The sequence below is a fragment of the Papio anubis genome, chromosome 3 (assembly GCF_008728515.1).
Source record: "Papio anubis isolate 15944 chromosome 3, Panubis1.0, whole genome shotgun sequence".
NCBI classification, from domain to species: Eukaryota; Metazoa; Chordata; class Mammalia; order Primates; family Cercopithecidae; genus Papio; species Papio anubis.
Window position 1 is genome coordinate 65,887,265 of NC_044978.1, and position 21,842 is coordinate 65,909,106.

Genomic DNA, 21,842 nt, shown 5'->3' on the forward strand with positions numbered 1-21,842 from the left:
GGACTTGGACTTTTGAGTTAATGCTGGAATACTTTGGGGGACTGTTAAAAAGGCATGATTGTGTTTTGAAATGTGAGGACATGAGATTTGAGAGGAGCCAGGGGCAGAATGATATGGTTTGGCTGTGTTCCCACCCAAATCTCATCTTGAATTGTATTTCCCATAATCCCCACATGTCACAGGAGGGACCCAGTGGGAGATAATTTAACCATGGGGACAGTTACCATCATGCTGCTCATGCTGTTCTCATGATAGTGAGTGAGTTCTCACAAGATCTGATGGTTTTATAAGGAGCTTCCTCCTTCATTCAGCACTCATTCTCTTTCCTGCCACCCTGTCAAGAGGTACCTTCTGCCATAATTGTAAATGTCCTGAGGCCTCCCCCGCCATGTAGAACTGAGTCAATTAAACCTCTTTCCTTTATAAATTACTCAGTCTTGGGTATTTCTTCACAGCAACATGAGAACAGATTAATACATGGACACATGAGTAAACAACCCAAAACCTTTTTCCAAAGGAAAAGAAAGAGTGGAGGCATTTTGTTACGCTAATTTATCTGCAATAAGGCATGAGAATTTCTTTTTGTACTCAGGGTGGCCCTTTGATTTATTTATCATCTAATACTCTTCATAACATGGGGACATCTGAACGAGGATTGAAAAAAGTATTTGAATCTTTAGAAAGAATGGAAACAAAGTTACCAAAGATCTTACTTGTTCACACATTTATTGAATGACCATGTCTTGTCTACTCAATGCCAGGTACTGTTAGTCATTGACATTTTCTACAATCAAATTTAGTAGCCCTTAATTCTTTTTTTTTTTTTTTTTTTTTTTTTTGAGGAAGAGTCTCCCTCTGTCATCCAGGCTGGAGTGCAGCAGCTCAATCTCTGCTCACTGCAACCTCTGCCTCTCGGGTTCAAGCAATTCTCCTGCCCCAGCTTCCTGAGTAGCTGGGATTACAGGCATGTGCCACCAGGCCTGGCTAATCTGTGTGTGTGTGTGTGTATTTTTAGTAGAGACAGGGTTTCAGCATGTTGGTCAGGCTGGTCTTGAACTCCTGACCTCATGATCCACCCACCTTGGCCTCCCAAAGTGCTGGGATTACAGGCGTGAGCCACCATGCCCAGTCCCCTTAATTCATTTTCAAGAGCCTGAGTTCATGAGAGAAAAGGAGAGGGGGAAGCTAGTTTCTTTATGCTTTTGTCAATCCCCTTCTCTCTTTATTCTATACCTTATCATTGCCATTTTATTTTCAATTCTTTTCCATTTCCTTTCAAGTCATGTATGCAGTCAGCAAGAGGGGACGAATACCTTTCCTTCTCTGCTAAGAAATAGCAAGGGATCTTGAATAACTTTGCTTCTGATATGCATTAACTGATCCTGTTCTACCTGTTTTTGCTGTTGGATTCCTGTCTGTAAGACATTGCTGATGATTTCTAAGTAATCCATTTGTCCCACAAGTAGGACAAAGTATTCCCTAAAATACTTGAAAAAGTATACAGTAGAGGAGCCTAGAACAACAAATCTGGTTCAATTCTAGCCTCCTGTAACTATCTACATGCCCTGAGGGAAGCCATTTATACCTGAGACTCCATTTACCCCATCTGTATAATGGACATGAAGACCTACATGTATTAGTCCATTATCATGCTGCTGATAAAGACATATCTGAGACTGGGCAATTTACAAAAGAAAGAGGTTTAATTGGACTTTACAGTTCCACATGGATGGGGAAGCATCACAATCATGGTGGAAGGCAAGGAGGAGCAAGCCCCATCTTACATGGATGGCAGCAGTCAAGGAGAAAATGAGGAAGAGGCAAAAGTGGAAACGGCTAAAACCAACAGATCTCATGACACTTATTCACTACCATGAGAGCAGTATAGGGGAAATTGCCCCCATGATTCAATTATCTCCCACGGGGTCCCTCCCACAACATGTGGGAATTATGGGAGTACAATTCAAGATGAGATATGGGTGGGGACACAGCCAAACCATATCACCACATAAAGGGTGATAAGTATTATAAGCAATGTCTTTTAAGTGCCTAGCATAGTTCCTATCTCACACTAGATGGAGATATTATTATTCATTAGAGCAATGGTTAATACTGAGTATCAACTTGATTGGATTGAAGGATACAAAGTATTGATCCTGGGCATGTCTGTGAGGGTGTTGCCAAAGGAGATTAACATTTGAGTCAGTGGGCTGGGAAAGGCAGACCCGTCCTTAATCTGGTGAGCACAATCTAATCAGCTGCCAGCGTGGCTAGAATATAAAGCAAGCAGAAAAATGTGAAAAGAGAGCCTGGCCTAGTCTCCCAGTCTACATCTTTTTCCCATCCTGGATGCTTCCTGCCCTCAAACATCAGACTCCAGGTTCTTCAGTTTTGGAACTTGGACTGGGTCTCCTTCCTCCTCAGCTGGCAGACGGCCTATTGTGGGACCTTGTGATCATGTGAGTTAATACTTAATAAACTCCCATATATAGATATGGAGTTTATGGCAGACTCCTATATAACCAGCACTAACTGCCATTAAGCTTTAAAAATAAAAGAGTTTTGTCAGTAATATATGAATGGCTTATAAATGAACACTTCAAATAATCCATTACACAATCTCACCACTCAACATCATACTGTCATAGAGCTCTTATTAAGCAAGAGGACATGTCATGTGAAAGACCCGAGATACACTGAACCGTATTACATCAGTACCCTGTTTTGTTTTTACCACTGGACAATTCGTTAGACTGATTTATTTTCTGTTATTACTTGCCATTGTTCCAGGTAAAGGAAAGAAGGAAGAAAGTCTCTTCCTTTGAATGTTAAAGATTTAATTGCAGCTGTGCACGGTAGCTCACGCCTGCAATCCCAGCACTTTGGGAGAACGAGGCAGGTGGATCACAAGGTCAGGAGTTCGAGACCAGCCTGGCCAACATGGTGAAACCCCTTCTCTACTAAAAATACAAAAATTAGCTGGGCGTGGTGGCGGGTGCCTGTAATCCCAGCCACTCGGGAGGCTGAGGCAGGATAATCATTTGAATCTGGGAGGCGGAGGTTGCAGTGAGCTGAGATTGCACCATTGCACTCCAGCCTGAGCAACAAGGTGAAACTCTGTCTCAAAAAAAAAAAAAAATTAATTGCACCTAATTTTGAACAAAAGCATGGAGAAAACATCACTTACCTTCTCAAACTCCATTTTGTACACCCCAATTGATTGAGTGGTCCTTTCCCACCCTCATCCACAGATCACAGAGACACAGTTAGGGCAAAAGAATTCTTCTCTAACAGCAGATCTGCCTGGATACAAAAAAAAAAAAAAAAGAAAGAAAGAAACAGGAAATGTTCTAAGTGACTTTCATCCATTTATTTCCAAAGTAAATAATCCCACAGAAATGGATAGGAAAAAAATTTAGCCTACATTCTTTTACTTAACAACATAGTTCCAGATATAGTCTTCAGTTTTATTTTCATAACAAGTTACGTTCTTAACATGTCACAGTGTATTTCAAGGAAAGCATTCATTTGTCATGGTTCCAAATATTAATGACTCCAATGAAATTGATGTTTCTGTCATTTCTAGTTGTCAACTCTTTCCTCAAGGTCTTCTCTAGCAACAAAATCCCAAAATTCTTTAAGAACATGAAGATGGCTCTTGATACAATTTTTTTGTATTATATTGCATGTTAGATCTACAAAGAGGCTCTTCTCCCTATACTGAGAGAAACTCTTTCTCATTTGAGTCCTTGTGTCTTCTAAAGAGGATCACTGTATGGTATTGTTTGTTCTTAATAGTAGTGATCAGAATGGTAACACTACGCAAAGAGTGCCTGTAGGGCTGGGCTAAATATTTTACTTATTAGTTTATTTAATCCTCCAAACTTCCTGTAAAATAGGTTTTCATTTCTGCATGGCATAAGAGAGATTTTCAAGGAATTAAGAGGCTGGAAGTCACAATTTGGTAAACTCTGGAACTAGTAAAATCTACATCTCTCCCCAACTCCAAAACTCGTATTCTTTATACAGTACTAACCAGAGTAAGAAGGAAAATGTGTAAATAAATTATGCTACTTGACAGTTACAGAACCTAAGCAATTGATAAATGCAAAGTCTGCCGGTAGTGAATCAAGAGCAAAGTCTAAGGGTTGAACCCAAGCAGTCCCAGACATCCAATCCAGAGCCATGTTTGGGTTAACATTCATAATGTTTTGATTTTTATCCAAAATAATTGCCAACATTTAAAACTATGCAGAATTCTCATAAAAAGCAGGACTGAGAACTTCTATTGACAAATCAGAATATCTAGCAACTTGGGCCTCCACATACCCACATGGTAGCAATAAGTGAAGCAAAGTAGTAGATGCCCCTTCGGACAGGACACTCCTCCCATGCACTACAGCCTACTCTCTGCTGACTTAGCTTTTGTGCCTGAACCCTCGGGCTTTTGAGTTTGTGGCCCTCCTTTTCTCCATGGCATCCAATGTAGTCAAATCAGAAGGGTAAAATGTTCTCAACTTCATAAATATACATTGTGTCAAAAACTATAAGAAAGAATGTAACTTGTACCTTTTCCTCAATGGTTTCTTCTTGGGGATGACCCAGAGATTGTGAGGGTTTGGAGAACAGCCTAGGGCCTTCAATTAAAATAGTTTTGTCTTTGGTTACTACCGGAATAAACCTGTAAGCAGACAGCTGTTTCATGCCAGCTGAAATTCTAGTCTTGGGTGGGATGGCAGAGGTTTATGACTTCAGATGAGAAACAGGCAGGAACAGATTATATTCTTATGCCAAGTTTCTCTCTTTATTGCCATGGAAGCAAGACGAGCAACGCAGAACGTGGAAAGCTTTGCTAGAGCAGTGTTTCACTCAGACTTTCTGCAAGACATCAGGAGCTGCTCAAGATTTTGCAAACACATTTATGGGAAAATCATGGCTATAGAAAAGCTCCTAAAATTAAAACAGAGCTGGAAAAGAATAAAGATCATTGCATTTGTCTTTAAACTTAGAAGCAGAACCCCTGGGATTTAGCATTCTATAACAACACTGGAAACATTATTAACATTAATAAATAAACATCTGGATTGACTTGAAGTCTAAAGTTAAGTGTCCTAAATATTTTGGCTCAATTTTAACTATACTGCTTTTTTCTAAATTCTCAAATGTTTCTTCTGTCCTTAGCTTATACTTCATTTTCTTCTAACTCTTTTAACTCAAATCTTTAAATGGACCTTGTTGTATAAATGTTTAAGCATCAAATGTCTATAAAAAGATATGGAATTGACATTGATTTCAGATTTAATATTTGTACAATGTGGGTTCTTTACATACTTATATGCTTTTAATTGGAATTATATAATCACACCATTTGTTTATCTTTATTTCATATAATGCTTTGTGTTATATACAATTTCAAGAGTGCCAAAATTTACCAACAAAGTTTTAGTTGAGCTAAAATTAAACCTTCATGCTATTATGAAGTGATCTGTTATTTCCATTTTTTAATATAAAATTAGCCAGTTAGCCCAATTTGGGATAGTATTAGGGAGAACCCATAAAATATGGTGGCATAAACCACATTAAGCCATAATCATGGCCAAGTTTCACTTGAATTCTCAAATGTATTCAAAAAGCAAGAGTAAAGGTCAGCAAAACACATCTTCACCAAGAAAAGTGCAGTAAAATCAATGCCAAATTAAATGGGCCAGCTACAGAGAATTCTACCCATAAACACAATGCTTATACTTAATCTGTTTCTCACCACCTTCATTTGAGAACATTGGTCTCAGGTCCCTAGGCTGCTGTTCTGCCTTGAGCTTTTTTGTCATTGCAAGCCAAGGGGTTGCTATGCAAAGTCCCAATGCATGGAACCCGAGTTAATCATTCACAGGCCTTTTTGCCTGAAATAAGATGCTTTTCATTTCCCTTGGCTTATGTGAATAATGAAAAAAGAAAACAAACAAAGGAGATAACTGCACAATGTTAAAAGATAATCCCTTAGCATAACTATTGTCTAGAAGGCTGAGCACTGTAGTCAGGCAAAAATCCAGTCTGCATTCAGTGACTACACTGACATTTATTTATAAGAGATTATGCCGTGACAGAGCTTCAAGTCATTTAGAAATGCTCCCATTCCCCAAGGCCTTCGTTATATTTATATGCAGGAGCCCATATTATTTTTCCTGGTGTTATGGCAACAAGGATTTCAGTGTTTACAGAGCTATCAAGTTCTGACAGGCCAAGCCAGGGACTTTGCATCACTGGCTTGCATTAAAATGGAGCGCGAGACCTGGAGAGCTGAACTGGATCTCTGCTGTCTGAACAACTAATACCTGAGCAGAACAGGGTTAGGAAGCAGGCAAACGGTGCTAATCAACTCACAGAGCCACTTTCCCTCAAGGGAATTTGCCCTCATGATCCTGCGGTTTAAGAAATATATTACAAAGTACGCTGAACCTAGGAAGTCACATTAAACTCAAAAGAAAAACAAAACTCAAATTCCTACTACAATTTTGCACTCTGTGTGGATGTTTTAAAGCTGTGTTGAATATCGTACGTTAGAGTCCTTTATTAGGCCTCTAGAGTAGAGAAAGCGGAAATGAAAATGCAGTGGGTGAAGAAAGGGCAGAACAAATACTCTCTCTGTGCCCACCTTTGGTTTTTAACTACACAATGGAGATCAGCCCAGCTTACGTTCACACCTAATTTAACCACTGCCCAGGGCCCAGTAGTTTCTAGCATACTCCAGCTCTGAAGCTAATTACCGCAGGAAGCTGGTTATGAAAATGTCCTTGAAATATCTGTATCTCACAGACAAAATTATTTTGAGAACTTGTCCCCTACTCCACGAAAATAAGTACGCAGAACCAGGACCTTGCGTTCCATGATTTTCTACATTGAAGTTGTTTTCTGGAGTTGGTCCAAACTCCCCCATATTCTCTGACTAGACACAGAGCTAGAAATCATTAAAAAAAAAAAAAAAAAAAAAAAAGTCCTTCCAAACATACTCTTTGGACATCTTGGTTCTAGCTGGAGCAGGAAATAAAAGCCACAAGCTTAACCTCTGATACAAGAAGCCCACCACCTTCCAGTTCTTCCAGTTCTAGATTTGGGCCTGGGAAGTAATCAAGTCGGAGTAAAATGAAACAAGGAGTTCTAACCACATTTGTTTTTCTTCTTTTTCTTTCTCTCTTTCTTTTCTTTTCTTTATATATGTGTGTTCATAAGGGTATTGGTACTTATTTGGTTATAAAAGTGTCACACTGAATTGTAGAATGAACTTCACACACATCTAAATCCTTTTTAGTTTTTTGGAGATAGGGTCTCACTTTGGCAGTGCCATCTTGGCTCACTGCCACCTCGACCTCCCAGGCTCAAGTGATCCTCCCATCTCAATCTCCCAGGTAACTAGGATTACAGGCAAATGCCACCATGCCTGGGTAATTTTTTGTATTTTTTTGTAGAGACAGGGTCTCACTATGTTGCCCAGGCTGGTCTAGAACTCCTGGGTTCAAGTGATATGCCTACCTCAGCCTGAGATTACAGGCATGAGATACCACACCCAGTTAATTTTTTTTTAATTGAGGTTTTGTTCTGTTTGAAAGGATAAATAGCAAGAAATATGCAGATATTCTAATGCTTACGGTGAACATTTCAATGACTAATAAACCGAGACTTGCCAAGTACAGTAGACAGGTGGAAAAAGTTTTATTTACACAGTATACACTTTTAAGTCATATAAAACAATTTTTAATGGCAGTAAAGGTAGTCACAATAATTACACTAAATATCTCTGTATGTCTTTCTTAGTAAACTAGAGCTACATAAGAAAATAGCTAGAAATGGGTGGGTGTGACCTCCTGGATTTTCCCCTTGGAAGACACCAGTATTGTCAGGACTGCTTCACAAGACTCACTAGGAAGCCTGGGAGAGGCGCAGTTCTTTGTGGCCCAGATACACACCAAGACCATTCTCTCATTAGCAACAGTGACCACTGTTTACAATACCTGTTGCTATCAGAGACTTTACCTTTCTTTTCTTAAAAGTTAATCTTGCTTATAGTTTGTCAGCTCTTTTGGGATCCTGGAACACAAACTAGATTATCTGCGGCTGCTCTTCCCAGCAGCCAGAGATTAAAGGATATAATTTAAAGTTGTGCTTTTGGTGTCTTTGTATTTCTTTTGGTCTGCTCACTTCAGTTTACCACACAGCAGCTGCAAAGGCAGCTGATGTCATCTTCATCACAATGGTCTTCATCATTATCATCAAGAGAAGAACTTATTACAAACGTTAATTTCCCAGATATCTTTCCTAAGTGCTCTCAAGAAAATTATGTAAGCTTGGGTCTTACCATAAACTCTGTAAATTCATCATTCATTCATTCATCATGTATTTCTTAGCCTTTAACTGTGTATGGCACTGTACACTAAACTAAGGATACAGTAATATACAAGGTAAACGAGGTCTTTAGCCTGATTGAGGTTAAATTCTATGGGGAGATAGTCAAATACAAATAAATCAACAAGTAATACAAATACTGGTGTCAAGTTTGCTAAAAGGGAAATTAAGACTTTATGATGAGAATAATATAGATTATCTTTAGATATTGAGTGCTTAAAAACTTCTTCCCTGATAAGAAGGGACCTGTTGGGTAAGAAAACATTTCTGAATTAATAAACTAAAAACATTCTATTTGTGGTAAACCTAATGCTGCACAGGGTTCTTAATGACAACTTAAATTAGATAAAATATTTCTGCCATATTTTACATCTCTCAGTTTTCCAGAGAATTGAACTGGATGATTTGGTGGAAGACTTACGTCTTAGTCCAAAGCTTGATACTACTTCATTAACTAATTCTATCTTTTGACCTCATTCATATTTTGGCTCCCACAACAGACCAGGACCTTCCTTTACTGAAGGAAGGTATAGAAAAGTGTTTTATAAACCAGCAGATTCATGAAAAATTTCTCTTAGTATCCATCCTGAATTTACATACAAAATAAACTAAATGGTTTATATACAAATCACTAATGAGAACATCTAGTACTTTCATCAGATTTTTAAAGGGCTCTGTGACTCCAAAAAAAAGGATACAGGCACTCAGACAGATGAGTCTAAAGTAGTCCATTGCTCTGGAATCTTTCAAAAAGTTGACTTGGACTTTCCCCCTCCCCCCCCCCCATAATAGGCCAAGCTTCAGCTTCTTCATTCCACATAATTTTTAAAAATTGGTTTATAATCCAACATTTGTGTTTAATTACCTATTTCAAGATCATAATAACATGAGCTCTTGAAATATCAATAAGGCAAATACGGGCAAATGACTTTTGTTCGGTTGTCAGTTACAACCCAACAACCTCTCCATGACTATTTCAGAGACATATCTAACAGGCTAAAAGGAAGTCACTAGAGGTTGCTGGTCCTCAGGCTCATCTAGAAAGATAATCCCAAGACACACTTATGACTGCGGAGATGTGGGTCAATGCAAGGCCATTCTCTATCCCTGATCCAACCCAAGAGAAAGTTGATTGGATGCAGGTTTCAAGACCTACAGTAATTAATCATCATCAGAATCACCTGAGGGTTTCTGAATCCGAATTATGTAGATTAGTCATGTGGGTGTAGGTATATGGGTGTCAGTGTACTACCTCTTTAAACTTCTTTTGTATGTTTAAATTTTTTCAGAATAGAAAGATGAGAAAAATTAACTTTGCACAAGCTAATACTACTTTTATATACACCTCTCCACTGGTCCACACGGTTATGATTCAAAAGATTTGCAGTAGAGGCACACATGTTTGTATATTTTGAAAATAAAGAGAAATATTCTCATATGATTAAGATAGGCACACCTTGAAAACCACTGCCCTAAGAGGAAGTGGGAGACAAGCCCTTTCAGCATTCCCTTCAGTATCAACTCCCCTTTTCCCCTCCCAGGAGAGCAAAGAGTGATTTTGGGGGCAGAATACCTGGACTGAACCAGGTATTCTGTTGTTTCCAGTGACAATTACCAGCTTCTGATTTAAGCTTCTAATATTTAGGCATACATATATATTATAAACATATACACACATATATAAGCCTAAATATTATATATATGTGTGTATACATGTACAAATATATATAAGCCTGGTGACAGAGCGATACCCTGTCTCAAAAAAAAAAAAAAAAAAAAAAGCACTTTTGCATTGCATGGCTTATTCCCTTTCTTTTCCTGGTTCGCTCATTAAATTATTGGGTTCTCCTGGAGACATGTCCTTAATTACTGACTTGCATAAGAATTATCATCTAAAAGGATTCACTTTTGGGAAGCCAGCCTGACACCCAACTTTTCCATTTCTAGCTCAGGGATATCTTGATGAACGTATCTCACTCCTGAGTAAATCACACATATTGCAAAGAAGAATGATAGTAATTTTTAAATGATGCAAAAGAAAGCAGTATTAGTATGTCTCAGAAAGTTTGAAGTTCAAGTTCGTATGTTTCAGATAAGCTATATACATATATATATATAGAGCCAGGAGTTTGAGTGTAGGATAGATAACATAGTGAAACCCTATCCCTACCAAAAAAAAAAAAAAAAAATTTTAGCCAGGTGTAGCTAGGACTGTCCTAGCTACTTAGGAGGATTGCTTGAGCCCAGAAGTCCAAGGCTACAATGAGCTATGATTGTGCCACTGCACTCCAGCCTGGGTGACAGAGTGAGACACTGTCTCTAATGTCTCTACAATCACCAGTGAGACCCTCATTAGTGTAACTTAGTAGAATTAAATATACTGAGGGCAAAAAGCATGCCTTCTAGGAGCTGAGTAACTTTGTGCAAGTTATTTAACTTCTCCAAGGCTTAGTTTCATATTTTTCAATGTGGTTAATAATACTCACTATACAATGATTTTTGAAGATTAATTTTTAAAATCTATCAAGAAATGCCTAGCACAACATCAGGCATATAATAGGCACTAAATAAATAATAGTTTCCTTGTTCCTTGAGACATGTTTCTGAACTGGATTGTACTTTTTTTCCCTGAAATTCTTGAGAACAACTGGATTCCAACTGTTACATGTACTAGGGGCAGTCTATTAAAAAGTACAGATCCTTATGAACACAACCTGACATGATGCTGGCAGAGCTCTCAAAAAGAAGGAACTCATAGTTTTCTTTAGTTTTAGCTTCTAGATGAGAAAAAGTTTATTTTTATAGTGTATTTGAACAAATAGAACTGACCTATGTTTTAAAATATATAAAGCTGACTGTATGTATAACTGTGTGTCCAAACTTCTGACATGTTAGACTATCTTCATTGTTTTCCACTTGGACTCAAGGATGTTAAGTTTCAGCATATGGCTGTCAAAGAATGAAGTCTCATATAGAGTGGGGGCATAAGGCCTGGTCTGACAATCTTCTGTAGGAATATATGTTCCCACCTAGATTGAGTGCCTAAGCACCAAGTAACAGTGAAGCAATAAAATCACTTCTTTTTTGTTTTGTTTTGTTTTTAGATGGAATATAGGATTTTGTTTTATTTTCATAATTTCAACTTTTATTTTAGATTCAGGGCATACATGTGTAGATTCATTACATGGGTATACTGCATGATGCTGAGATTTAGGGTACACTTGATTGTGAGCATAGAACCCAACAGTTAGTTCTTTAAATTTTGCCCTCCTCCCCCCCATCTAGTGGCCTCAGTGTGTAAAATCACTTCTGAGAGAAAAAGAAAGCATGTACCAGAAGAAGGTTAAAAGTAAAAATATTTATATGACATAGAAGGGTAAGAGGAATAGAGGAAATTATGAGAAAAGGTAAAAAATTAATGAAAAATAATTATTGGCAAAGTAGTTAATATAAGAGACATACAGTTCTAGCTAACTATTTGTAATTTCTAAACTCAAAATAAGTGTGTCCATATGGATGGATGAGTGGATGAATGGGTGGGTGATGGATGGATAGCCACAGATATTAAAGATGTTATCATAGATTGATAACTGTTGAAATGAATTGAATAAGGAAGAGCATGTTCCAAATTTCTGAACAGTCATACACTACAATTCCCAGATGAAGGCTTTCTTTTTCCATGTGTCTTTGTCATTTTCCTTTTATGTATTACCACCTGGCGCCCTTTTGTTCCCCAGCCCAGTCCCATAAGAATGCAAGTTGCTTGGCAACTGATCCATTCACTCAAGTGTCTCAAGGAAATAACCCTAGTTCCTAGGACAGTGCATGATCCAAGTTATTATAGTAAGTTCTAGTGTTTATACCTAAGTCTGAAGAGACAATCTCTGTCCACAGTATTTCCATTGCAGTCTATGAAAATCCATGTACAAGCCAAAAAATGTAAATGAGAGCAATATGACCTGTTCGTTCTTTCAAGAACTATTAATTTGAAAAAGATGAACAGATACTGGTGCAAGTTAGTCTGATGCTGAAATATTCTTTGGTCAAATAAAACCAAGAAAATGTGTGAATGCTTATAGGCAAAAAAGAAGATATTTAATAGATATTTCCAGTATTTTAAGTAATAGAGGTCATATAAGCCATGCATTGTGATTAAAATGCTGTATTTTTTTATCTGAAACTTCAGCCTTTCCAAACTAAAGCTTAGAAACATACAAATATGTATACACATACCCTTCTAGCTATTTTTCACATTTTAGAGAAAGCAGTAAAACACAAAGAGGAAAGTAATATATTACTGTTTGCTTCAAAGGTTTTAGGGCTCATAGAACTAAAGACAGGGATCGTCTCTTCAGAGCTACAAGGCGTAGAGAATGGAAAGAGTCCATTGGTTTACAAGGACACACTTATTAGCCAAGAGTACATAAATCTGCTAAGCAAGAGACACAGAAGGGTGGCTTGGCATGTTTCTGTTCCATTACAAAACACATTGTCTTTCAGTATGCTAGAAGGAAAGCTACCACACATAGCATAAGGCCAGGTTTACCTCCTTATATTCATTACAGCTAAACAAAAAAAAAATTGTAACCTTATTTTTTCCCTCAAGAGGCATGTTACTATGTGCAGGAACTCTTTATAAAGTAATTATTCCCTTCCCGCCAAATTGAACCATTAGACTCTCATATGTAGAGCATCTTATAGAAAAATACATATATCTTTATTATTTATTGATATGAAACATAAGCATGAAGGATTGAGTGAGTAAAGCTCAGACACCTCTACAAAAACTTCTGCAAAACTAGTGAAATCTATACACAGAAGTATGGGATCATTATGGGGGCAGTTTCCAGGTCTAAAGCGATGAAGTTTTAGTTTGAAAGGCATAACTTTTATTATTTTATCTTGTAATTTAAGTAGTATGTAATAATGAAGTCTTCTGCTATTCTGTACTAAGTGGTATTATCCCAATCCACCCAGAATCTGGCAACAGAATCAGAACATTTTACTCTGAATTAAGAATACCGAAAATATGTATACCTAAATTAAGGCAATCAGATTATGTGTTTCTTTCAACTAACAAATTGGTAAAGATTTTGAAGGATCATGCCCAGTACTGCTGAGGAGTCAGAAAGATCAGCATTTCCACGTACTACTAGTAGAAGTGTAATTTGATGTAAATTTTTGGGAGGAAATTTGTCAATATACATCAATATTTTTTAATGTGCACATTATTTAATCTAGAAATTTAATTGCTAGGAATTAACTCTTAGCAAATTTGGATATTGAGGGATAATTCAAAAGATGTTCATAAAAGGTAGTTTATAATGGCCAGGCGCAGTGGCTCACACCTACAATCCCAGCACTCTGAGAGGCCAAGGCAGGTGGATTGCTTGAATCCAGGAGTTCAAGATCAGCCTAAGCAACATAGCAAAACCCTGTCTCTACTGAAAATACAAAAATTAGCCAGGTGTGGCGGCACATACCAGTAGTCCCAGTTACTCAGAAAGGTGAGGTGGGAGAATCACCTGAACCTGGAAGGCAGAGGTTGCAGTGAGCAGAGCTCACGCTACTGCACTCCAGCTTGGGCAAAAGAGAGAGACTCCGTCTCAAAGAAAAAAAGTAGTTTATAAAAATAATTCTAAAAGAAAACAACTTATATTAATATTTCTAACAATAGGAAATTTGTTCAGGCATTCATTAAACAAATTTTTTGCACATATACCACATCACAGTCTTCTGATAATACAATAGTAAATTTTAAAAGTTCTTTACTTTTAAAAGAGTAAAAGTAAGGAAAACTCAAGTGAGGAAAACAGACAGAATTTAAAATATGTAATTTATAAACAGAACAGGAGCAGTTGATTCTATTGATATGGGATATAAGAGAGGATTCAAGTGTGACTGTGAAGCTTTTGGCCTAAGCAACTGAGTGAATAGCACTGGTGAATCTCTAAGAAAAAAAAATAATCACTTTATCTGACCCTGTGCTGTACCCCTGGGAAAAGGAAGGTAATGAAAAGCCCAGAGACGTTTAAGGAACACCAAAGAAAGAGGAAATGTGTGCCTAACTCCCCAAGGAAGCTGGAGGAAACACTAAGGAATCCAGCACACAGAAAGCAATAACCACAGAGCTGGGGCGGCGGGCCTAGTCTAGGCCCATCTGGAAGCGGGTATCAGAGGTAGCCTTTGGGCCGCCAGAGATGAGTTTCTGAGAAAGAGTAGGGAGGCCCAACGGAGTCTTGTGATCCAGAAAAGGGGGCTACAGAGTAACTTAAGAAGGCCTGGTGATGGGTGTCACAGCAGGAGGGCTGTGAACAAATCAAAAGGAACCTGTTAGAGGTCTGAGAACAGAGTGGGCTGGAAGTCTGTTGCTCACTAGTGTCATGGCACAGCTTCCAGTGTTCAACACAAGAATAAAAGACAGGGAGGTGGGGAGCCTCAACTATACTTACTCCCTGAAATGCTTGGATGTTACGGAATTGATGGTGTACCAGAAAAAGATTAAATCTACCGTTCAAAATAAAGGCCCAGATAAGTCCACGTTGAGTTATAGAAAAATTAATATTATTCCTTTTCCTTCCTTCCTTCCTTCCTTCCTTCTTTCCTTCTTTCTTTCCTTCCTTCCTTCCCTCCCTCCCTCCTTCCTTCCTCCCTCTCTCCCTTCTTCCCTGCCTCCCTTTCTTCCCTGCCTCCCTTTCTTCCCTCCTTCCCTCCCTCCTTCCTTCCTTCTTCCCTCCCTCCCTTCCTCCCTGCCTCCCTTCCTCCCTGCCTCCCTTCCTTCCCTCCCTCCCTCTTTCCTTTCTTCCTTCTTTTCTTCCTTCCCCTTTTCATTCTTTTTTACTTTTTGCATACTGGAGTTTGAGACTGATAAATCCATACCCAAGATATGAAACCCGAATATTATCTAGGTGCTGTAGCTTGTGGGCCCTGGGAAAGTCCTGCTTGATAATTGCCCCCTAACACTTCTGGATTAATTGCTGTACTTTCAAGTGACAAAATTTGAGCCCACCTCTATCTGAGACTTGGGGACTTCCCAAGGAGGTGGACACGGGTGGCACTGCAGCAAGGTGCCTTCACCATACCTACCCCACTGACCTGTCTAATCTACTTTCAGTGGGCCAGTATATGTGCTCATTTGTACATGTGCTACTGATGAGGCAATGTTTTAATAGAAGGAAATTTTCATGACTCAATATTTGAAAAAAATAGACTGATTCATAGGAAGAAAGTGTCAACATCCTTACCACTAACTAAAAGGTACTTCTGCGCCTAGAGGATTTTTCCTACCTCTGTACAGGGAATGTCCATGGTGAGAAGGATAATCATGAGACTATTATGGGTTAACAGAAATTCCCCCTGAAAAACACCCAAATGCTTTGGTTCTAGCTCAGTCCTAACTTTGTCAGAGGCAAGATGTGTCCCAGGGTCAGACGTGTCTTCACTTATATATTAAAAAATGAGATTTTGATTTTTCACTAAATCCCTAGTAAAGTCAGTGACTATAAACAAATCCCCCAGAGTGAGAAACATCTGTGAAGATGAATGCCAAAATGACCCACATCTGTCTCAGCAGTCAGGCTTACTGGTACTTCACAACAGATCCTTTTTCCTAAGATGTTTTTGGAAAGGAAAGGTAAATGGAGCCTGCTGGAACACCACCTTGAAAATGGCCTCATCACAATAAAAGCCCTGGAAGTTATACCAATAACAGACTTAAACACTAAACACAATTATAAATTCTAAAGTCACTCACACCAATTCCCTCACCCATTGGTCAAAGACCTGGCTCTCATTAACTTCTAAAAGAAAACATGAAAAGCTCTCAGAATATTGGTTTCATTTCTGAGTTGATTACCCTAAGATCTCATCATCGGCAGTTTTCCCAGGCAAGATGGCCAAATAGGAACAGCTCTAGTCGGCAGCTGCCAGCGAGACCAACACAGAAGGTGGGTGATTTCTGCATTTCCAACTAAGGTACCCAGTTCATCTCACTGGGACTGGTTAGACAATGGGTGCAGCCCATGGAGGGTGAGCTGAAGCAGGGTGGGGTGTCGCCTCACCCAGGAAGCACAAGAGGTCGGGGAACTCCCTCCCCTCGCCAGGGGAAGCTGTGAGGGACTGTGCCATGAGGGACGGGTGCTATCTGACCCAGATACAACACTTTTCCCACAGTCATTGCAACCCACAGACCAGGAGATGCCCTCAGGTGCCTACACCACAAGGGCCCTGGGTTTCAAGCACAAAACTAGGCGGCTGATTAGGCAGATATCGAGTCAGCTGCAGGAGTTTATTTTCTTACCCCAATGGCACCTGGAACCCCAGCGAGACAGAAGTTTTCACTTCCCTGGAAAGGGGGCTGAAGCCAGGGAGCCAAGTGGTCTGGCTCGGCAGATCCCACCCCAATGGAGCCCAGCAAGCTAAGACCCACTTGCTTGAAATTCTCACTGCCAGCACAGCAGTCTGAAATTGACCTGGGATGCTCCAGCTTGATGAGGGGAGGGGCATCCACCATTACTGAGGCTTCAGTAGGTGGTTTTCCCCTCACGGTGTAAACAAAGCTCCCCAAGAAGTTCGGACTGAGCAGAGCCCACCGGAGCACTACAAAGCCGCTGTAGCCACACTGCCTCTCTAGATTCCTGCTCTCTGGGCAGGACATCTCTGAAACAAAGGCAGCAGCCCCAATCAGCAGCTTATAGATAAAACTCCCATCTCCCTGAGACAGGGCACCTGGGGGAAGGGGCAGCTGTGGGTGCAGCTTCAGCAGACTTAAATGTTCCTGCCTGCCATCTCTGAAGAGAGTAGTGGATCCCCCAGCACAGTGCTCAAACTCTGCTAAGGGACAGATTGCCTCCTTAAGTGGGTTCCTGACCCAAATGACTCCTGATGGGGAGACACCTCCCAGCAGGGGTCAACAGACACCTCATACAATAGAGCTCTGGCTGGCATCTGGCAGGTGCCCCTCTGGGATGAAGCTTCCAGAGGAAGGAACAAGCAGCAATCTTTGTTGTTCTGCAGTGTCCGATGGTGATACCAGGCAATCAGTCTGGAGTAAACCTCCAGCAAACTCCAAAAGACCTGCAGAACAGGGGCCTGTTAGAAGGAAAACTAACAAAAAGAAAGCAATAGTATCAACATCAACAAAGAGGACGACCACGCAAAAACTCCATCAGAAGGTCACCAATAGCAAAGACCAAATGTAGATAACTCCACTGAGATGAGGAAAAACCAACACAAAAAGGCTGAAAATTCAAAAAAACAGAAAGTCTCTTCTCCTCCAAAAGATCACAACTCCTCACTAGCAAGGGAACAAAAATGGACGGAGAATGAGTTTCACGAATTGACAGAGGTAGGCTTCAGAAGGTGGGTAATAACAAACTCCTCCAAGCTAAAGGAACATGTTCTAACCCAATGTAAGGAAGCTAAGAACCTTGATAAAAGGTTAGAGGAATTGATAACTAGAATAACCAGTTTACAGAAGAACATAAATGATGTGATGGAGGTGAAAAATACAGCACAAGAACTTCATGAAGCATACACAAGTTTCAAAAGCCAAATCCATCAAGTGAAAGAAAGGATATCAGTGATTGAAGATCAACTTAATGAAATAAAGTGTGAAGACAAGATTAGAGAAAAAAGAATGAAAAGGAATGAATAAAGCCTCCAAAAAAGACAAGACTGTGTTAAAAGACCAAACCCACATTTGATTAAAGTACCTGAAAGTGATGGGGAGAATGGAACCAAGTTGGAAAACACACTTCAGGATATTATCCAGGAAAACTTCCCCAACCAAGCAAGACAGGCCATAATTCAAATTCAGGAAATACAGAGAACACCACAAAGATATTCCTTGAGAAGACCAACCCCAAGACACATAAATGTCAGATTCACCAAGGTTGAAATGAATGAAAAGAACGTTAAGGGCAGCCAGAGAGAAAGGTTGGATTACCCACAAATGGAAGGCCATCAGGCTAACAGGGGATCTGTCTGCAAAAACCCTACAAGCCAGAAGAAAGTGGGGGTCAATATTCAACATTCTTAAAGAAAAGAATTTTCAACCCAGAATGTCATATCTAGCCTAACTAAGCTTCATAAGTGAAGAAGAAATAAAATCCTTTACAGATAAACAAATGCTGAGAGATTTTGTCACCACCAGGCCTCCCTTACAAGAGCTCCTGAAGGAAGCACTAAATCTGGAAAGGAAAAACTGGTAACAGCCACTACAAAAACAAACCAAAATGTAAAGACCATCAATACTATGAAGAAACTACATCAACTAATGGGCAAGATAACCAGCTAGCATCATAATGACAGGATCAAATTTACACATAACAATATTAACCTTAAATGTAAAGGGGCTAAATGCCCCAATTAAAAGGCACAGACCAGCAAATTGGATAAAGAGTCAAGACCCATAGGTGCTGTATTCAGCAGACCCATCTCATGTGCAAAGACACACATAAGCACAAAATAAAGAGATGAAGATTTACCAAGCAAATGGAAAGCAAAACAAAAGCAGGGGTTGCAATCCTAGACTCTGATAAAACAAACTTTAAACCAACAAAGATCAAAAAAACAAAGAAGGGCATTACATAATGGTAAAGGGATCAATGCAACAAGAAGAACTATCCTAAATATACATGCACCGAATACAGGAGCACCTAGATTCATAAAGCAAGTTCTTAGAGATGTACAAGGAAACTTAGACTCCCACACAATAATAGTGGGAGACTTTCACACCCCACTGTCAATATTGGACAGATCAACAAGACAGAAAATTAACAAGGATATTCAAGACTTGAACTCAGCTCTGGACCAGCGGACCTAATAGACATCCACAGAACTCTCCGCCCCAAATCAACAGAATATACATTCTTCTTAGCACCACATAGCACTTGTTCTAAAATCAACTACATAATTGGAACTAAAACACTCCTCAGCAAATGCAAAAGAATGGAAATCATAACAGTCAGTGCAATCAAATTAGAACTCAGGATTAAGAAACTCACTCGAAACCACACAACTACATGGAAACTGAACAATCTGCTCCTGAATGACTACTGAGTAAATAACGAAATTAAGGCAGAAATAAATAAGTTATTTGAAACCAATGAGAACAAGGACACAAAGTACCAGAACCTCTGGGACACAGCTAAAGCAGTGTTTAGAGGGAAATTTATAGTACTAAAATGCCCAAATGAGAAAGTGAGAAACATTTGAAATTGATACCCTAACATCACAATTGAAAGACCTAGAGAAGCAAGAGCAAACAAATTCAAAAGCTAGCAGAAGACAAGAAATAACTAAGATCAGAGCAGAACTGAAGGTGATAGAGACACTTTTTGAAAAACCCTTCAAAAACATCAATGAATCCAAGGGCTGGTTTTTTGTAAAGATTAAAAAACAGATAGCCCACTAGCCAGACTAATAAAGAAGAGAAGAGAGAAGAATCAAATAGACACAACAAAAAATGATAAAGGGGATATCACCATCAATCCTACAGAAATACAAACTACCATCAGAGAACACAATAAACATCTCCACACAAATACACTACAAAATCTTGGAGAAATGCATAAATTCCTAGACACATACACCCTCCCAAGACTAACCCAGGAAGAAGTCAAATCCCTGAATAGACTAATAACAAGTTCTGAAATTGAGGCAGTAATGAATAGCCTACCAACCAAAAAAAGCCCAGGACCAGACGGATTCACAGCCAAATTCTACCAGAGGTACAAACAGGGGCTGGTACCATTCTTTCTGAAACTATTCCAAACAATAGAAAAAGACAGACTCATCCCTCACTCATTTTATGAGGCCAGCAGCATCCTGATACCAAATCTTTGCTGGCAGAGACACAACAAAACAAAAAAATTTCAGACCAATATCTCTGATGAACATCGATGCAAAAATCCTCAACTAAATACTGGCAAACCAAATCCAGCAGCACATCAAAAAGCTTATCCACCATGATAAAGTTGGCTTCATCCCTGGGATGCAAGGCTGGTTCAACATACACAAATCAATAAACATAACCCATCACATAAACAGAACCAATGACAAAAACCACATGATTATCCCAATAGATGCAGAAAAGGCCTTTGATAAAATTCAACACCCCTTCATGCTAAAAACACTCAAGAAACTAGGTACTGATGGAACATATCTCAAAATAATAAGAGCTATTTATGAAAAACCCACAGCCAATATCATACTGAATGGGCAAAATCTGGAAGCATTCCATCTGAAAACAGGCAGAAGAAAAGGATGCCCTCTCTCACCACTCCTATTCAACATACTATTGGAAGTTCTGGCCAGGGCAATCAGGCAAGAGAAACAAATAAAGGTATTCAAATAGGAACAGAGGAAATCAAATTGTCTCGGTTTGCAGATGACATGATTGTATATTTAGAAAACCCCATCATCTCAGCCCAAAAACTCCTTAATCTGATAAGCAATTTCAGCAAAGTCTCAGGATACAAAGTCAATGTGCAAAAATCACAAGCATTCCTATACACCAATAATAGAGAGCCAAATCATGAGTGAACTCCCATTCATAATTGCTACAAAGAAAATAAAATACCTAGGAAGTCAACTTACAAGGAACATGAAGGACTTCTTCAAGGAGAACTACAAACCACTGCTCAAGGAAAAAAGGGAGGACACAAACAAACGTAAAAACATTCCATGCTCATGGATAGGAAAAATCAATATCATAAAAATGCCCATACTGCCCAAAGTAATTTATAGAGTCAACACTATTGCTACCACTGACTTCACAGAATTAGAAAAAATTACTTTAAATTTCATATGGAACCAAAAAAGACCCCATATAGCCAAGACAATCCTAAGCAAAAAGAACAAAGCTGGAGGCATCATACTACCTGACTTCAAACTATACTACAAGGCTACAGTACCCAAAACAGCATGGTCCTGGTACCAAAACAGATATATACACCAATGGAACAGAACAGAGGCCTCAGAAATAACACCACACATCTACAACCATCTGATCTTTGACAAATCTGACAAAAACAAGCAATGGGGAAATGATTCCCCATTTAATAAATGGTGTTGGGAAAACTGGTTAGCCATATGCAGAAAACTGAAACTGGACCCCTTTCTTACACCTTATACAAAAATTAACTCAAGATGGATGAAAAACTTAAGTGTAAAACCTAAAACCACAAAAACTCTAGAAGAAAACCTAGGCAATATCATTTAGGACATAGGCATGGGCAAAGACTTCATGACTAAAAAATCTAAAGCAATGGCAACAAAAGACAAAATTGACAAATGGTGTCTAATCAAACCAAAGAGCTTATGCACAGCAAAAGACATTATCATCAGAGTGAACAGGCAAACTACAGAATAGGAGAAAACTTTTACAATCCATCCACCTGACAAAGGTCTAATATCCAGAATCTACACGGAACTTAAACAAA

General features: G+C 39.1%; 1 long non-coding RNA gene across 2 annotated transcripts in view; it reads right to left on the minus strand.

Annotated features, from left to right (window-relative positions):
• The window catches only part of LOC108580418, a 187,566-nt gene that overhangs the window by 76,967 nt on the left and 88,757 nt on the right, over window positions 1-21,842 (minus strand). For both annotated transcript variants that reach the window (XR_004182691.1, XR_001902827.3), the window contains exon 2: window positions 3,188-3,303. This is a non-coding gene — a long non-coding RNA (uncharacterized LOC108580418). The remainder of the gene's footprint in view (window positions 1-3,187; window positions 3,304-21,842) is intronic.